General features: G+C 47.0%; 1 protein-coding gene across 3 annotated transcripts in view; it reads right to left on the bottom strand.

The window, feature by feature from the left end:
• Nucleotides 1-19924, bottom strand: part of FARP1 (FERM, ARH/RhoGEF and pleckstrin domain protein 1) — a 272243-nt gene that overhangs the window by 215951 nt on the left and 36368 nt on the right. The gene's annotated exons all lie outside the window — the stretch shown is intronic.

Consider the following 19924-nt stretch of genomic DNA (forward strand, 5'->3'; position numbering starts at 1 on the left):
CACCTGGAAACTTCCACCCTGGCTTTGGAACTCCGTTCCAGGATCACATCCCCGACCCCTGGGCAGGAGGACTCTGGTACCACTGCCCCCCTCTGCACCCACACCCGTCATTCAATGTTACCATGGTGGTGAGTCCCATGGGCTTCTGCCCGATTACACCTCCCAGGACCCCAGGGCCTCAAGACCTAAAGCAGGAATCAAAGCTTGATATCTTTGGATCTCAGCACCTGGCTAGACACAGCACGGGGCCTAAAGATTCCAACAACGGATGCTTGATGCTGGGCCCTTTCTGGATATGCAGGATCACAGGGCAGAGCACAATGGGCGGGGGGCGGGGAAGGTGGCCCTTCCATCACTGAGAGGGTAGGAACGGTCCTCAATCAAGTCTCTAATATCAGATAGTAATGGCAAGGAGACAAGCACACAGGAGAAGGCACTGCGGGGAAGACGAAGAGCCCCCACAAAGTTATGGGACAGAAACTAGGCGGCATACAGGAAGAATACGGATTCATGTGGAAAGAGGGTTTGGAAAACAGGCTGGAACCAAATGACGAAGAGCTCAAGCCCTGGCTGAGAAACACGGTCCTTCCCTGGAGGCAGCCGGGAGCCCCTGCGTGATAAGAACGTGCAAAGCAGAATCTTGGAAAAACCATCCACGGAGGAACTAATCCTACACGCTGGAGAAAGATGGCAGGTCCAGCGACAAAGCTATTGTGACAATCTGTGCCTCAGGGGACAACGTGGCCAGTGGACACAGAAAGGAAAGCACGAGGCCATAAACCCAAGGTTATGGAAAAATGAACCCAACATTAACAGTAAGCTGCCCAGGAGGATAGAGAAGAATAGCAAAGACCAGAAAGTTTTATATTAGAGCAGAAGAGTGTGTGGGAGGGAAGGTGAGAGTCTGACTGGGAACATCCAGGGCCCTGCGGGGAAGCGGGAGATGGACTCGGGCTGAGGGGTCAGAGTCCATCTGGCTGTACAAGCAAAAGCCATAATGAAAGCAAATGGTGGGGAGCAAGAAAGCAAAACAGAATCACTGTGCCCGGTCAACAGGTGGTCATGGGCTGAATATTGTTCCCCCACAAAATGTTTAAAAGATTTGAGAGAAAGAGAACATGATTTGGGAGCGGGGAGGGTAGGAGGCAGAGACGGGAGACTCCCCACCACACAGGAATCCCTGATGCGGGACGTGAACCCAGGACCCCAAAACCATGACAGTCTTGAGCGGTGGGACCCGACCCGTTCATCTGCGATGCCCCAAGCGCAAGGCCTCGCGGGCAAGGGGCCACGGGGTCGTCTGCTTGCTCAGTGAATCAGACGTGGGGGTGCACCTCTGATTAGTTAGGAAATCAGCTGTGTGTCAGACAATCTCCCCAAACTACGAAAAATTATTTCCCTGCAGGTTTTCTGTTTGGGGTCTCATGGTTAAAAGGAAACACAAGTTCCAGAGAAAATGGACATCTGCTCAGTTTGCCATGCCTGTCCCCACCCAAGCTCTGCACTTTTTCCTGCTTTGGTCTTAATCCCTCCCTGTCATTCAGAGCATCCCCTGATGCCTTCCCCTTCCTCCTCTTCCTCCTCCTCCTCCTCCCACTGCCTCAGGGCCCCGCCCCCTGCCCCCCCTCCCCCTGCGTCAAGGAGATACAGCTCAGATGCCCAGCGAGGGAGGGGACAGCGGAGAGGAAGGGGCCCAGTCCCCCCCACATCACCCCGACCTCAAAGATGCTAGGGACCCTCCCTACAAAGGCACCTTCTCCTTGTCCTGCCTGAGCAAAGGGCAAGGCGCCTCACCTCCTAAACTAAACCCTCTCCCCACCCCACCCCGGGGGCCCAAGATCTCTCGATGAATACGCACTGTCCTTTTTTAGCCTCTTGGCACGTAAAAATGAAAAGTGAGCTAGTTACTGATAGGTATTTAGTACCTTAAATTCCTTTTTCCTCCGTCTCCAAATGACCTCACGCCTGTATTATTTCCACTCTGGCTACTGACACTTCAACAATGCAGTCCCTCCTTTGTTTCCCCAGCCGCATGCAGACCGGGGCTGTACATGGAAAGTACTGCTCAATTCAAATATCAATCCGGCCGAGAGGCCTGAGCTGAGCATCCTAGGAATGTCACGGGAATACCCGAGGAACACTGGCTAGTCATAAAGGGGTGACCACGTTGATGCCTGCTATCAGAATTGGTGGGTCCAGTAACACAACACAGCCTTCTAGGCCAACAGGTCTACCAGCCCCCAAAAGCCTCCTGTCTCTATAGATCAGTCCAGGCTCCACTTGGACTTGACCTCCATAATCACCCGTACCTTCTGAATTCCTTCAGGAATGGTCAAAGCAAAGCAAATGAACCCTTCTTCCCTTGTGATACATTACTAGTAACATGATCATTCCAGACCTCAAAGCAAAAAAGCTATACGTGAAACGACTTCACTCTTTGGCTGAATGAAACAGGAACTACAACGAAAAATAAAATTTTTAACTGGCAGAGAAAAGATGAAAAAGCTAGAGTTGCCTTGTCATCGTATCCTGGCTTCAAGAATTCCTCTTGGAATGTTCCCAAAAGCATTAAGGACACACACACACACACACACACGCGCGCGCGCGCGCACGCCAACTCCACTCCGAACACATCTGCGACTCCAAACCACAAACCAGGGAAAAAAGTTGCCAAACTGCCGTCAAGGTCAGACAGAGGAGAAGGAACGGAGAGGCTGCCCATGCCTGCAAAGCCAGGCTCCCCGAACACTCAGGATATCCCAAGCCAACAAAGCCAGCAAGCACTTTCTGGGAACCAGGGGAAGAGGCATAGAGGTTAGCACGAGAGCTTCTCTGAATGCAGCATCTCTAGTGGGAGAGCCCACTAGAGATGGGGCTGATGGAGAAACAACACAGGTAAGACCCATCAGCAGGACGCCGCCCATTACCAAGGCCAGGTGAAAAAGAGAGGGCCCTGGGAATGCTACCAGTCCAGCAAGCAGAGAAAACACAGAGGACAAAAGGATTATACACACCCCCTCGGGTCACCAGAGTTCCTATGAGCATGGGACGGTCTCCTGGCTCTCCAGAAGCTGTTACAAATAGCTAGTTCATAAAGCACTCCCCATATAACAAAGGACCTTTACAAAGATGCTAGATTGAAGGAAAAAAGAAAAAAAAGGAAAAAAAAAAAAAAAAACAAGAACAAAAGAATTAGTCCCAAACATGCTGTCCCAACTTAAACAATGAAATAATGGACTCGGACGAAAACATGAGAGGATTTACAAGAGGGGCACCTGGGTGGCTCGGTTGGTGAGGCGTATGCCTTCAGCTCAGATCACAAGACCAGGGTCCTGGGATAGAGCTCCATGTCCATCACCCCACCCCCCACCGTCCTGCTCAGTGGGGAGTCTTTTGCTTCTCCCTCTCCCTCTCACCCTCCCCCGGCTCCCTCTCTCTCAAATTCTTTTTTTTTTTTTTTTTTAATTTTTATTGTGCTATGTTAGTCACCATAAAATACATTTTTTTAAAGATTTTATTTATTTATTTGACAGAGATCACAAGTAGACACAGCAGCAGGCAGAGAGAGCGGGGGAGCAGGCTCCCTGCTGAGCAGAGACCCTGATGCAGGGCTCGATCCCAGGACCCTCAGATCATGACCTGAGCCGAAGGCAGAGCCTTAACCCACAGAGCCACCCGGGCACCCCAATACATTAGTTTTTGATTCAGTGTTCCAAGATTCATTGTTTACGTACAATCAAATAAAATCTTAAAAAAAAAAAAAAAAAACAGCTTTCCTGAACTCTTATAAATCCTACGGGAAAACAGGAGAAGAAAATAAAGGATAAAGGCAGACCTCAGGGGAATACCAGAAAGATGAGTAAGAACGTTACTGCTATAAAATATATGTTCATGTTGCTCCCAAATTCATTGTTGAAACTAAATCCCCAAAGTGATGGCAAGTTGAGGGGGGGGGGTACTTTGGGAGGGGTTACATTGTGGGGGGGGCTCTCACGAGTGGGACTGGCGCCCTTATGAAGGGCCCCCAGAGCCCTAGCTCAGCCCCTCTGCCATGTGAGGACCCAGCGGGAAGCCAGCAGCCTAGGAAGCAGATGCCTTCCTGTTTGGACTCCCAGCCTCGAGAACTGGGAGAGAGTTCTGCTGTTCCTAAGTCACCCACTCTATGGTACAGTTAGAGTGCCCAAACAGACGAAGACAGTCACCAAAATGGAAGTGGCTAGAAGAAAAGATGCCCAGTGAAAATAGAAGGTTCTTGATGGGAAAAATGGAGAAAAGGGAGCAAAAAGATTTAAAACAGAGTAAAAAGTGATAGCAATGCAGACAGGCAGGTGCACCAACTCGCCCACAACCAGAGTCCCTAGTGATTAAAAAATAATAATGGAACAAGAAAGAAAAGAAAAAAGTTTAAGGCAGAATTCAGGAAAACATTCCAGAAATAGAAGGTGATTCTCTGCCGTGAATGAACATATATTCCAGAAATCACTAACTCAAGATGATCAACACCAAGGCATTTCCTGTGTGATCACTGATGTTCAAAAATGAAGCAGGAATCATTTGGGCACCTGGGTACAAAGTCCAAACAAAACTCGAGGGGATGAAAATTCAGACTCACCCAGGGCAACACATAATGCTTAAACTATCAAAACGGTCCTCAAAGAAAGAAAAGAGGAATCAAAACATTAAACCCAATTTTTCATTCAAACAGAAGAGTCACACATTTTAAAATAGTCAACAGCTCAGAAGACTGTTGTCCAAGCCCTTGCGGAAGAAACTACTGGAAGGAAGAAGGCTAACCCTCAGCAAAACAAGGGCTGAATGGAGTAAAACACTGGGAAAGGATTACTGGTAAACTCTAACTCCATTCATACCGTAAGAGGAAGACGACAATAATAGCAGAATATTGTGAACTTCGGACAACGCAGCAATGATTAAACTGACAGAGGAAAAGCCCAGATGTTAAGAGGAACGCCAAATCGATACATTAACTGTTAGCTCGGGTTTTAAACCGGGTACAAGAAAACTTCCATCTCCAAAGACACACCCGCGGTTAATAAGCACTCGGAGGGGGGCTGTCCAACATCGTGAGTCATGCGGAAATGCAAATGACATCCACAAAGACGCGTTTTCACACCCACTGTGATGGTAACAAGTGTTATTTACAGTGTGGAACAGCTGGAATTCTCCCACACTGCTGGTGGGACCAGAAAAAGGTGTAGGCCCTTGGGAGAACACTTCGGTAGTTTCTTTAAAATTTAATCACAGATTGAGCACATGAGCCAGCAACTGTGCTTCCCCCGGCGAAGCCCGGACGTCTCCCGGAGGGTCTGGACATGAAGACGTACATCCACACAAAGGAGGGGCCAACAGGTGGGAAGGCTCCCGCCGAGCAAGGGACTCCTCGTCACCAACAAAACTAAACGAAATGCGGACACCTGCTACAACACGGATGAACCTCAGAATCCCTTTGCTAAGTCAAAGCCAGATGGAAGAGATTACAGAGCCAATGACCTGACTTGCAGATCTGCAGAGATGGAGAGTGGATTCCTGGGGCTCTAGAGAAGGGCTGGGCGGACAGGAAAGGGTCAGAGGGAGGATGGAGATTTGGGGGGCGGGGGGGGGGGCTGGAAACGTTCTGAAACCACGTTGTGGTGACGGTCACACAACTCTGCAAATGTACTAAAAACCTCTGACTTGTACGCCTGACACCCATTCACGTTCTGCTCTATAAATCACACCTCAATAAATAGGTTTTAAAAATGTGTGCGGGGCGCCTGGGTGGCTCAGTGGGTTAAGCCACTGCCTTCGGCTCAGGTCATGATCTCAGGGTCCTGGGATCGAGTCCCACATCGGGCTCTCTGCTCAGCAGGGAGTCTGCTTCCTCCTCTCTCTCTCTCTGCCTGCCTCTGCCTACTTGTGATCTCTCTCTGTCAAATAAATAATTAAAATCTTAAAAAAAAATAAAAATAAAAATAAAAATAAAAATGTGTGCGTACATGTCGTGATGAGCCCCAGGTGATTTACAGAATTCAATCACTCCCTTACACCCTGAAACTAACATAACAGGTTAACTGGAATGAAAATAACTTGAGGGGGCGCTTGGGTGGCTCAGTGAGTTAAAATAACTTGAGAGAGAGCACATGTGCATCGTGGGAGGGGGTCCCCGCAGGGCAGAGGGAGAGAGAGAACTCAAGCAGGCTCCACGCTGAGCACAGAGCCTGACACAGGGCTTGATTTCATGACCCCAAGACCATAACCTGAGCTGAAACCAAAATCTGGCACTTAACCGACGGCATACCCAGGCGCCCCTAAAATAAAAACTTTAGGAAAAAAAATTGTGTGCCTCCACACGACTATCGTGAACACACACAACCTCTCTGGAGACAAACAAGTGACCCGTAGGAGAGCGGCCTCCGCCTTAAGGACTGAGAAGGCTATCACCCATTCAGAAATACACAATTGTAAGGCGGCCCTCTCCTAGGAGGCCGTCTCCTCACTACCCCGGCTCATGTAGAGCATGAAACCAAAGGAGACGAGATCACAGTCAAGAAAGGGGACAATTCTCCATCCAAACTTGGACCAAGAATTCGCAAAGGATTCTTCCTTCCAGTTTTAAGGATAAACCCCTTCCGTCAATATCACACTATGTCAACTAACTAGAACTTAAATACAAACTTTAAAAACACACCCATCATTTTTCTTTAAATACACGCATTTGAAGCAGACACACTCACGCAGACACACGTACATAAATGAATGCCACCGAGGAATTCCGAGTGAAGAAAAACTCACAAAAAACGGGCACTCACAGAAGCCCAAGACGCAGATTTCAGGAAGCCACGGGGCTGGGTTCTAGAGCCCCCAAAGTAGTGCTGAGCGCCCCACGTCGAGAAGGAAGGAGTGCACATTGGCCATTTTGTGGGGACCCAGAGCAGCTCCGCTCAGGAGGGCAAAGGGCGAAGGGTGTGTAACCCCAGCCCTGCCTGGTAACAAAGCCACCTTGTGTTCTGTCCCCGGAGCCACAGGCCAGGAGGGAGGGAGGAGCTAACCCCCCCCAACCCCGCACCACCACCACCACCACCACCAAAGGCTGGCGGCCAGCAGCTTCCTCACAGGGACTTAGATAAGGGGTTTTGAGAAAGTTCAAAAACAGCTATCTATGCGGACAGATTGGCTTCCTTCAAAAAAAAAGTCTGGGAGCAAAAGAAAGGACAACAGATCAGCTGTTTCACATCAACCAGAGACTTCAAACAGGCGGGAGAGGCTGTCTGGCCTGTTTGATCATTTGGGAGGAGACCAGAAGGCTGACCGTCTGCGAGTGGGGGTGCCCCGATTCACTAGCACAAGGCAGGGAGAGGACGAGACCCCATCGACTTCCTAAAGACACGCTTCGCCGTCTGTTCTTTCCAACCCTAGTGAAAAGCGGTAAGTACATTCAGCAGGCTAGCCTACATACCCCTACATACCCCCTTAGCCTACATACCCCTCACGTCTCCGGAAAGTACTTCAAGAAAACCTCTGAGCAGAAGTTTTCTCAAGTTCATAGATGTTAATTCAAAAGTCTGGTTTTAACTGTAGCCCCTTTTTACTCAAAAACCTTGAGTCTGACCAATACCGAATTAAATGTGAAAATTCCTAGCCAGGCGTTCATCGACCTACCCTGATGCCTCTACTTGTGAATCAGTGGTTTTCTAACCCTGCTGGCCTCTGCTGTTTCGCACAGCGCATTTCCTGACGCGGTGCTGGTGCTGTTCTATATTCTTCCTTCTCAAATATTGCCTTCCTGCCCCGGGTCCAATGTCACCTCCTCCAGAAAGCCTTCCTTGATCTACTCTTTCAGGGGAAAAAAATGCCTTGCTTTATCATCTCTGGGGTTTTGCTTGTACTTGGCTTGGATTTCTCCTGCTTTCCAGACCTTCCTCCTCTCTTCCTGCATCTTCCAACTAGATTACAAGTCCAGAGGGGCTGTTACCTGGGAGCAGGACAGGCTCCTCCTGTCTCAGTACAAGAGACGGCCCTGACTCTGGGACAGAGAGAATTTCAGGCAGCACATGTATCCCTTCTAGAGGACACTTTCCTTACCTGAAAAACGCAGACAAAGCCGGCCAGGGTTTTGTCTGGTACAGGGGTTTGTTTTGTTTTGTTTTGTTTTTAAGATTTTATTTATCCATTTGATAGATCACAGGCAGGTGGGGGGGGGGGGGCAGGTTTCCCAATGAGCAGAGTCCAATACAGGGCTCAATCCCCAGACCCTGAGATCAGGACCTGAGCAGAAGGCAGAGGCTTAACCCACTGAGCCACCCAGGTGCCCCATGCAGGGGGGTGTTAAACTGTGGTTACAAATCAGCAGCAAAAGCATCCGGTGGGAGCTCTAAGAAATGCAAATTCCGTCCCAGCACAGGTTCTCAGCATCAGAAAGGCTCAGGGTGCCTTCCGGTAGATTCTGATGTGAACTCTGGCCTGAGAACCAGGGCTCTACTTCTCAGGGTCCCCATGAGGATCGGCTACGATAAGTAAAATCCACCTGACTACAAATTGGGCCGTAATTTCAGGAAAACATCTGACGACCACGTTTCGCACATGCACCTGACGCAACAAGCACCTGGTTTATTCAATAGCTCTTGGCAAAAAAAGATGGCACTTCTCCAATCCCATGTTCATGCAGACTCCAACTTCCCTCTGAAAACGAAGACAAGGCAATCCTTCCATCTGCATTTTCACGGGTTTGGTAGAAGGCATTTCCTGCCTTGATTAGATAGGCAAGGACAAAAGCACGGAGAACGGAAGTGGAAGCAGAGGTGTTGGGAAGAGAAGCTCTTTTTACCCCAGTTGTGTGAGGGAAGAGGAGAGGATTAGGAAGGGGGGGATCCAATTCGCCCCATGTCAATGATGTCAATTTCTTGATGAGTCTGAGGGTACAAAACAAGACATCAGCTCCCCTCCGTTCTGCCTCCAACACAAATGCCGGAGTAAATAAAATGTCAGGAGCGACTTGGTCTTCTTGAAGACAAAAACCCCAGCCGGGAACCACCCCCCCCCCAAGTGCCCACGCACCACGTGGTTCTGTGTCAACAGAGGCTGCCCTTCGTGAGCTGCCGTCGAGCTCGCCCTACTCCCAGCACATCGATCTCATCCACTCACTAAAGACAGTCCTCTCGGTGTCCCGTGGACACTGGTCAGCCTCTCTGAACAGCTGTGGGAAACAGCCAACCCTTGCCGAGCCCACAGTGAGGTGGGTTTGGTGCTTACTCTGCGCCTCTGAAGATAACAGACTGTTCAGCCTCTCATTCAGGTGTCACAATCACTGGGATTGTCCCCAATAACAGACATCTAGAGGGACCTATGAGGTTTCAGCAACTGCACCCAGAACGCTAGGGGACCCAAAGCCACACCATGGCACCCTGAGGTTCGTCGTTCTGGGATGTGTTCTCCATCAGGCAACAGACAACAGGTATTCAGAGAGAACCATCCAATGCAACGTGTTCACTTCTGACAACAGGTATTAGTCAATTTTTTTAAAGAATTTTTTTTTTTAGATTTTTTGTTTATTTATTTGACAGAGATCACAAGTAGGTAGAGAGGCAGGCAAAGACAGAGGTGGGGGAAGCAGGCTCCCCGCTGAGCAGAGAGCCTGATGCAGGACTCGATCCCAGGACCCTGAGACCATAACCCGAGCTGAAGGCAGTGGCTTAATCCACTGAACCACCCAGGCGCCCCAAGTATTAGTCAATTTTTAAAGCTAGAGAAAGGTGTGGATAAGATACAGTCCAGGCGGAGTTCATTCCTGCATTAAATAAAAGTGCCTGCCAGTTGGTTAAGCATCCGACTCTTGATCTCAGCTCGGGTCTTTTTTTTTTTTTTTAAGATTTTATTTATTTATTTGACAGACAGAGATCCCAAGTAGGCAGAGAGGCAGGCAGAGAGAGAGGAAGGGAAGCAGGCTCCCCGCTGAGCAGAGAGCCTGATGAGGGGCTCGATCCCAGGACCCTGGGATCCTGACCTGAGCGGAAGGCGTCTTTAACCCACTGAGCCGCCCGGTGCCCCTCAGCTCAGGTCTTGATCTCAGGGTCGTGAGTTCGAGCCCTGCACTGGGATTCACGTTGGGTGTGGCACCCACTTAAAAAAAAGGTGTCTGCCCTATGCCAGGAGCTGCGGCGGTAGGAGATACAGGATAATGGAGGCAAGAAGGTAGTGAAAAGAAAATGAGGGGCGCCTGGGTGGCTCAGTGGGTTAAAGCCTCTGCCTTCGACTCAGGTCATGATCTCAGGGTCCTGGGATCGAGCCCCACATCAGGCTCTCTGCTCAACAGGGAGCCTGCTTCCTTCTCTCTCTCTGCCTGCCTCTCTGCCTACTTGTGATCTCTGTCAAATAAATAAATAAAATCTTAAAAAAAAAAAAAAAAAAGAAAAGGAAAAGAAAATGAGATGAGTAGGTGAGAGGAAGATTTCAGTCGGCCAGAAACAGGCCAACGTGGAGGAGGGTCACTTGTGGATCAGAATGAGGCACTGCGGTTTATAAGACAAGGCGGAAACCACGAAGCTGTAAGAAAATATTTGACAGTGAGGTGGTGGCGCGATCAGGACACCAGTCAGGTGTCCTGTGCACCTGTCCCGTCTCAGGCAAGAAAGCATGGAAGTGACAAGGAGAAGAGTCAGGAGGCATATCTGGGAACACTCTGACATGAAGAATCTTTCCAAGTCGATGACAAATTAGGTGTGGGGGAAGAAGACAGAATTACGGACCGATCTAGAACTTGGCTACAAGTGCGAGAAAGAGCAAGAAAAGGCCGAGAGGTCTTGTTGGGGCCACTGAGGGTGACTGCAGGGCCTGGAAGCGGGCTGTCCGGCGACGTCCTAAAGTTCACCGCCCCCATCTCTTCAATACTCGCCCTTCCTCAGCCCCCGGCTATCTCCTCTCGGATGCCTTCTCCAAAGTTCCACTCCTGTAAGCGGAGTAGAGGGGTCAGAGGTGGCGCTGTGACCATGGGTGGCATCATAGGCAGGAGGCTGGAAAACAGCACAAAAAGAAATAACCAAGATGGCAGCCCAGAGTCCATGCCCAACAGGCACAGGCGGGAAGAGGAAGGAGACTTGGTGAACGAATCCCATGTTCTCCGAGTTGGAAGGGCTTCTAGGGAGCATTTATGACACCCTTCCCTCTGACGGATGAATCCCATATTTACAAATAGCGGAGTCTGAAAATCCATTCTCAAGTCACACCAGGATGCCAAGGAGGCAAGAGCATGAGGAACCAGAGGCTGAGCCATTAATGCTGGATGCTGTCGGGGCATCAAGGAAAATGAGTAAGAAAAGTTCGCTCGGGGGCGCCTGGGGGAGAGAGAGTCAGGAGAGTCTGCGAAGTTCTTCTCCTCAGGGTCATGACTCAAGCCCCACGGTGGGTGCAGAGGTTATGTTTTTAAAAAATATTTTAAAGAGAAAAGTTCACTCATTAGATCTGGTATGATCCGTTAGTCACCGGTATGACGAGGCAAAGGATCACTTGAGAAATGGAGGAAGAAGGCAGACTGACTATTACTAACTCAGACAGCAAATATATTCGTCTACAAGAATCTTTTTTTTAAATAGAATTTTTTAGAGTTTTATGTTTCCAAGAAAAGGCAGAGGGCTCCTGATTTCCCTCAGTCTCCTCACACTGTCTCCTATCGTTAATAGCTGCGTTAGCGTGAAAAATCTGTTAGAACGGATGGACCAATACAGACACATTATTAACTCAAGTCCAACTCCGGTGTACCTTTTGCGGGGTGTGACAAACGCAAAATGTCACGCACCCACCATGACACCATCACACAAAATCATTTCTCCGCCCTGAAAACATCCCCTGTTCTCCATCACTTCATGCCTGCTCCCCTTTCTCCATCCTGTCCCCTGACAACCACTGACGTTTCTACTGCCCAGCCTTTGTCTCTTCCGGAAAGTCACGCGATTCTTCTGGAATCATACAGTATGTAACCTTTCCGACCCGCTTCCTTCACTGCGCAACGTGGATCTGAGTTTCCGCCATGTTTTTTCATGGCTCGACGGCTGGGCCCTCTTTATCCCTGAGTAATATTCCACGGCCCACAGGTACCGTGCCTGCTGCTCTCTCTGCTCACTTAGTGAAGCACATCGTGGCTGCTCCCAGTGTAAGGCGACTCTGAAATGCTTTTCAGCTCCAGAAATGGGAGGGCGTAGATGTTCCCTCCAAAGGGGGCCAACTCGGCTTGAGGGGAGAAATGGAAGCCAGGTCCGCGGTTTCATGAGCAGATGCTACGTTGCCAATGTCCAGCTCGGTCAAACCCACCCCGTGGCAGGTAATGAAGCCTATCTCAGCGGTCCTGTGTGATAACTCTCTTTACTTCATGAGAAAATGACAGAACTTAATAAAAAACAAAACAAAAAAAAAAGTTTCTGGAATGTACAAAAAAAGAGAGAAAGAAAGAAAAGGAGGAAGGAAGTGAAGGGAAGGAAAAGAGCGCTGGGCATTTTCTTAATAAACTACAAGGCATTAAGTTTGTTTTCAAATTAAATCAGGATATTGCCAACAGCTTCTTTATTAAATAAGGAAATTTTTAGTAAAAAATTTAACGGACACTCTATCGTTCTCTGCTGAAGTTTCAGATACTCTAGAAATGACGCTTAAGAAATAAATGCCAAGAAGCACGCCTGGGTGGCTCAGTCGGTTAAGCGTCTGCCTTCGGTTCAGGTCATGACCTCAGGGTCCTGGGTTCGAGTCTCACATCAGGCTCCTTGCTCAGAGGGAAACTGCTTTTCCTTCTGCCCCTCCCCCGCACCCCCGGGCCCACTCGTGCTCTTTCTCAAATAAATAAAATCTTTTTTAAAAAAGGAAAGAAATGTCAACATTTAAATGCATCCCGCATCGTGCGGAACATTCCACCGACATCCATCCTAAAGTGAGTAACGGCATGTTTCATATTTCATACAACGTTAAGAAAAAAGAAGGCATTTCCTAATGCTTACCAAATCCAGTGAATCATAAATGACAGGGCTTCCCTTCAGGGTGGAAAGAGGAAAGCAATTCCCATTAAAGCCATTAAAGAAAAGACTCTTCGGTTTCTCCTCTCACAGTTTCAGTATTATTCAAGACACAGACGAGGAAGTATTATCGCGGATCAAATGACACAATAAAACTCAACAGCACTGCAAAGGGTATCGCATCCTGGAACACTTCCCCTAGAATTAATCATTAGTTCCAACAGCGAAATGTCAAGGGAAAAAAAAGTATGTAATAAAAAAGTGAAGCCCCTTGTGAAAAAATGAGAAGGTTTAAATGTCAGCCCAGTGAATAAATTAGGTATTTAACTAAACAATACTTTCCATTAAAATACAATAATAATTATGACTAATAGTCTTTGCCTTAAACTGCTAAGCGGGAAGAAAAATGATTCAGATGCTGTCAAATTGTTCACCAGGTTCTAGTTCAAATTTTTGACGTTTCTGAGTGCGTTATAAAATTAACTTGACCTTTCCTGGATTTTAGGCTTCTCATTCGGGGGGAGTGGGGGGATGTACAACTATTATTTTAATATAGCCAACCCTTACACAGCACTTTCTAGAATACAGCACTGTTCTCTGAGCTTTATAAATATGAACTTCTTTAATCCTCAAAACCACCATGGGGAGGACACTATTACTGACCCCTTTTACAGATAAGAAAACTGAAACCAAGGGCTTAAGTCAACTTTCCCATGGTCACCCAGTCAGAGAGAGTGGCAGATGTGGGACCAGATAGCAGACAGGCTGGTCTTCACCACCAATAATCACTGGCTCTCCCGGACAAGATAATCTTCAAAATTGTCACCCTCTCGAATATTCAGCGACCTTGGGACTCAGTATTCTAGATGCAATCAGTCTCCCCTGAACCTCACCCCTTTTCGAGTGCACAGGTATCAATCAAGCCACCAAGTTAATTACCCACGCAGGCTACAAGGATGCCAAAGGGGAAGGCACATCCAGTAATCAAAATGCTTACTGCATTCTTACTAGGGCCTATAAAGAGTATGGCGTATGGTCTTTTTATGGTTTCAAGTTATGAATTTTTTAAACATCTTAAAACCTCTCTCACTTCTCTAAGCAAGGATTTTTTTTTTTTTGCAAACATCTGTTCCTGCAGTAGATAGCACACTCACTCAACCCTGGGTGATTCGTTAATTCTTGCAGCCGAGATCCTCGGAGCACAGGCAAAGGCAAGTGTCCTGAAAAGGTCTGCAAAACTGCAGGGCTTCAAGGGATCCTGAGACACACCGGGCAGATACTGCTGGGCCAAGTCAAAGAAAGATAAGCCGCCCTCTCCCCGGGCAAACACTCAGCTCCCACGGGATATACCGCTGGATGAAAAGAAACAGACACGAAAGCAGACACAGAACATTCCATAGCCACATGTCATGAAAATGAAGGGAGGTGGCGTGAAGGGGGCTGAGGAACGGGGTCCAGATTCCCCTCCGGGCTCAAAGGACCAGTCACCGTGTGAAATGAGACGTCAGAGCACCACACGTTGGTTTCTCTTGAGAAATACACGATTTTTCCAATTTTGTCACCGAGAACTCTCACTTGATAATATGTACCATGTATTACAAAACCTCCTCGAGCCATTACTTCATTCCTACACAACCACCGTATGGGACAGGCTCACTTAGGGAGAAGCCAACATCCCAACTTTCTGTAACTTTCTGTAATCTAATGGAAGCAGCCATTAAGGATATAGAACCACCCTCCCCCAGTACAGTAAACCAGGGCAGAAAGAACAATATCTAGACAGTAAGAAATGGCAAGTAAGGAACACACATTTTCCTATAACTCCAGGTTTTCAACTAATACCGATTTTGCTGAAACACAAAATTCACCTATAACAGAAGTTCTGTATACATGTTACATATTCTCAGATCATAAAGCATAAAATCAAGAAATAAAGAACAAAGTGAATCCTGACCAGTCGTTTGCAAGCTCCGGTACCCCGCGCCACAGAAGGCAACGGTGAGAGGGATTTGTCTTAAAGTCACTGAGAAGAGTCTGAAAAGACAAGTAAATGGTATTCTACCAAAGTGTCATTGCAAGAAAAATGGATCATTCTCTACAACAATATAGGCAGGAAGAAAAGGGGTGCGCCTGGGTGGCTCAGCGGGTTAAAGCCTCTGCCTTCGGCTCAGGTCATGATCTCAGGGTCCTGGGATCGAGCCTGCTCCCTGCTCAGCAGGGAGCCTGCTTCCTCCTCTCTCTCTGTCTACTTGTGATCTCTGTCTGTCAAATAAATAAATAAAAACTTTAAAAAAAAAAAAAAACCTTAAAAAAAAAGAAAACTCAGAAAATGATTTTGGAATTTAAGTCTCCTCCAAGTCTATATATATAAATAAGCCTGGGACATTTTCCCAATGTTTCACAGATAAACAATCTTTTTCTGTTGTTTTGTGAGTTTCAAACTCATTTTAGTCGAGCCCAAGCAAAAACAAGAACATTTTAAAAGTTATATTCAAAAATTCTTCATAAAATCCTACCTAAAAAAAAAAAAAGAAATCCTACCTAAGTGACAAAAAAACACACAAGAAGAATTATCTCCTAGACGTAAGTGAAGACTTAAAACTGGGAATTCTGAGATGGACTAGACCATAGAAATAGACCACTTAATTCATTACTACCAGAAATGATAGTAGCATATAATAACCATTAGGTATCAAAAAATGCATTCAAAAACTGAACATATATATTTCTTTTTTCCTAAAGATTTTATTTATTTGAGAGAGAGGGGGAGAGAGAGCGAGCATGAGTGGGGGGCCGGGGGCAGAGGGTGCCCAGAGGGCTCCATAGGTAAATCGAGGCTTCCAGCCCGGGCCCTGACCCCGGGCTCCCTGCTCAGCAGGGAGCATGCTTTTCCCTCTGCCCCTCCCCCTGCTCATGTTCTCGATCTCTCTCCAATAAACAGAATCTTAAAAAAAAAAAAAAAAAAAAGATTATAAATGATTTTTATTTATTTTCTTCTGAGAGGGTTCAAAGGTCAACATGAAACGGACAGCCATGTGGACAGGCAGGCCCTCTCCAGGACCAACGGCAGGGAGCTCTTCTTGGCCAGCAGGGAAAGGCAGACATATGAGCCTGTGAAGACTGCTGCCAAGAAGAGCTGCCCAGGCATCCTTCAGAGCAGGTGACAAGAGTCCCAGAAAGGCCCTGATCGCTGCCAGGTGCCAGCGCTGGCCACTCAGGGTGTGCAATCTACCGCAGGTCAGGGGACATGCGGCTGCCACCAGTTGAGGCCGCCACGAACACGGAAGCCTGTGGTTGGAGCAACGACACCATACGTCTAAGCGTCAATCAACTCCTCTGTACTAAGGACTCTAACATCAATTTGAGGTCTTAAAGTTGACACTATTTTGAAGCAGAAGAGGGAGCTTAAACATTTGTATGTCATTCCGGTGGCCCCACATCTGGAATTCAGACATTTAGAACTTAGCGTCAGGGCACTGGAACAAGGAGCAGAGAGAACAGAGGTCCCTCCTCTCAAAGCTCGGACTCTCAGGCCCAAATGTGGGTGATGTGTGGCAAAGCAGATCATTCACAGCAAAGGATATTGAAACAAGTGAAAGAAAAGATAAATTGTTCAGTGCAAGATTTATTTGCAACGAATGGGTGGCTATTTGGGAGGAAGATTAGGTTGGACCCACCCTTCTCACCAAAATAAATTCCAAATGGAGAGAAGATTTAAAAGCAAAAAAAAAAAAAGAAATTTAAAACCTTTGATTCTCAGACATTCTCAGCTTTTGATGTCCGCTTTTGCTTGAACAACATACAGGACACAGGAAGGCTACAAATATTTCATATATCATGCACCTCATGTGTCATCAAGTTGCCTCCGAGTGGCCATCCAACAAGGGGCAAGTGTGGACCTCCACCCCGACCATCAGCAGGAATTTCTCTATATGGGTCCCAGAGGACAGAACTTCCACAGGGATTTGCAAAAAGTAACATTTTCCACACTGAAGATCCTTACACTCCCATATTTATTATGACCGTTGTAGAAAATTTTACCATTCTGATATGAGCGATTTTATTTCTATTCAATTCTTAAATTGCAATTCATAATTATCTTAATCAATCCTGATGAGCTATTATAGCCAAGAAGCAATTTTTTAAAATATTTATTTATTTATTTACATTAGAGCGAGCACAGGGGGAAGGGCAGAGGGAGAGGGAGGGAGTCTTTTTTAAAATTTTCTTTTAAGAGTTTACTTATTTATTTGACAGAGAGAGAGATAGATCACAAGCAGGCAGAGAAGCCCGCAGAGGGAGAGGGGGAAGCAGGCTCCCCGCTGAGCAGAGAGCCCGATGTAGGGCTCGATCCCAGGACCAGAGCTGAAGGCAGAGGCTCAACCCTCAGAGCCACCCAGGCTCCCCTGGATAATTAGCAATTTAAAGAAGACAAATGGAAAGGAAAATCCAACTAGAGTTGAGAAGGAACCAATATGGCAGCTATCATAATCTTCTTTAAATGAATATATAAATTTTCTGCAATTCAGAAACCCCCGGAGAATATTTTCAGAGCATGACAGAACAACAAAGTCCATCCAGAAAATAACCAGGAAGTGAAACCAGAAGAATATATTAATTGTATGTAGTTCCAGAATTAAAAATGCACTGCTAAGAGCCAACTATGAAAATGGGTCGTTACCAAGACGAGGACCTGAGGAAGGAAGTTAGAAGCTAAGATGGCTTTATTAAGAACAGATTAGGCTGCGATCACCTCCTTTCTGTTTTTGTCAGATGTTACACTGGTAGATCAGGAAATCATCAGAGCCATGAACGGCTGGATTTCAGCAAGGTGTTCCGAAGAAATGTTCATGACATCGTTGTGCATTAGGTGGGAATAGGGCTGGGTGATAGTACAGTTGGTTCCTACTGAACAAGGCTCCCAAAAAATTTTAAATAAAGAACATCTCCCTAGACCCTGAGTCCCAGGAAAAGGCCCCATCCTTGTAACTTACCAGATATCTTGTATTATTGTGTCAATGAAGGCTTTAATGGTATGCAAACCATATTTATAGGTAATGAAGCACTAACACAGAGAAACGCCAGGATATTTAATCGAAATGTACCAGCTAATAGAACACTGTATGTTAATGAACTTCCATTAAAAAAAAAAAAATAGGGGATTCCTGGGTGGCTCAGTGAGTTCAGCCTCTGCCTTTGGCTCAGGTCATGATCTCAGGGTCCTGGGATCTATCCCCTCATCGGTCTCTCTGCTCAGCGGGGAGCCTGCTCCCCACCCCCTTGCTGCCTCTCTGCCTACTTGTGATCATTGTCTGTCAAATAAATAAATAAAATCTTAAAAAAAAAAAATAGGAAGGCACCAAGCACCCCTACTTTACATGTCTTCGTAGTAGGATACCATTGCTCTGAAGGGCCTCTCTAATTAAAGAAGTCAGCCGGCTATTCCTACTTGAGCACACATTTTTATAGGGGGAAAGAAATAAATGTAAGAAGAGCTGGGCTTTCTGGTGACTCCACAACCATACTTAGCAGACGTCACAGCACGGCATCTTACTCTAAAAGACTTCTGAGCCCTGACCATCAATCAGTCCACCCATCCATCCATCCATCCATCCATAACTTGTTGCTTAGATAAGGGACTGGAGAAACACTCACATCTCTTAAAATCTATTTTGCCTACAGACTACCCATGGAGGGACAGAGTTATTAACCAACACGAACAAAATTCTCTGGCTTCCTTGCATCTGCCTGTAATCAACGATTTTTCTTAAAACACCAAAGGAATTTTTTTGGAGATTTTTTTTTTCTTCTGAAGGTAGAACAGCAAGTCAAACCCCATGTTATATGGCCGGATGCGACACTTCTAGAAACGAATATGCATCGATACCATAAATACTGTGCACTCCCTAGAATTTGCCATTTTGGAGAATTTATCTTTGACAAATCATCCCAAGGAAGAAAGAAGCTTCAGGCCCAAAGGTGTTCTTTATAGACTTATTGACATTCGTGCCAGCCCAAAAATACCCAAAGAATAGTTAACCAAATTACTTTCCACCTGCTGCCCAGAAAACTGTACACTCAAAAATTAGAAACATGAAGATTATGCCACATAAGAGAATCAAGTTGTGATAATGTTTAAGGCAAAGAAACACAAAAATAGGGGCGCCTAGCTGGCTCAGTCCATGAAGCATGTGACTCTTGATCTCGGGGACGTGAGTTCAAGGCCCACGTTGGGCATAGAGCTTGCTTACATGCACGCCTGCATGAATGAATGAATGAATAAATAAATAAATGCAAAACTGCACGTGCACGATGATTCTGGACACCACACACAGGGTCTCCACGTCACGGGCAAAGAATGGGATTTGTTGGGGCTTTGGACTACCAAGCCCGCTCTGGGATCCCAGCGGCGCAGAAGCATCAGAGGCGAAGAGCTGGGGGCAGGCCTGGGAGCTCCTACAATGCCTCCAGCAGTGCTGGGGCAGGAGCATAAGGCCAGGCCGCGCTGTGTGTGTCAAGTTTCCAGTCTCAGGGAGGGGGGCACAGGAGGGCAACAGAACCAGGAACTGGTCTAGGGGAGAGGGCAAGACACCAGTGTTTGTACATTAGAGCACTGGAATCGATACTCTGGAGTCAAGGACTACCTGTGTGAAAGGTTTTTAATAGGGAAAAAATAGAAACCACATGCTAGGAACTGAACTGTGTGCCCCCGCGCCCCCTGAAAATGCATATGTTGAAGCCCCAACCCCAAATGTGTCTGAATTTGGAGATAGGACTTTTAGGAAATAATTACCGTTAAATGAGGTCACGAAGGTGGGGTTCTAATCTGACAGGGTTAGTGGCCTCTGTAAGAACAGGAAGAGAGAAAGAGCTCCCCTCTCCATATACACACAGCATGTTAGGACAGTGAGGAGGAGGTCCTCCGCAAGCCGGGA

This window comes from Mustela lutreola, chromosome 13 (assembly GCF_030435805.1).
Source record: "Mustela lutreola isolate mMusLut2 chromosome 13, mMusLut2.pri, whole genome shotgun sequence".
NCBI classification, from domain to species: Eukaryota; Metazoa; Chordata; class Mammalia; order Carnivora; family Mustelidae; genus Mustela; species Mustela lutreola.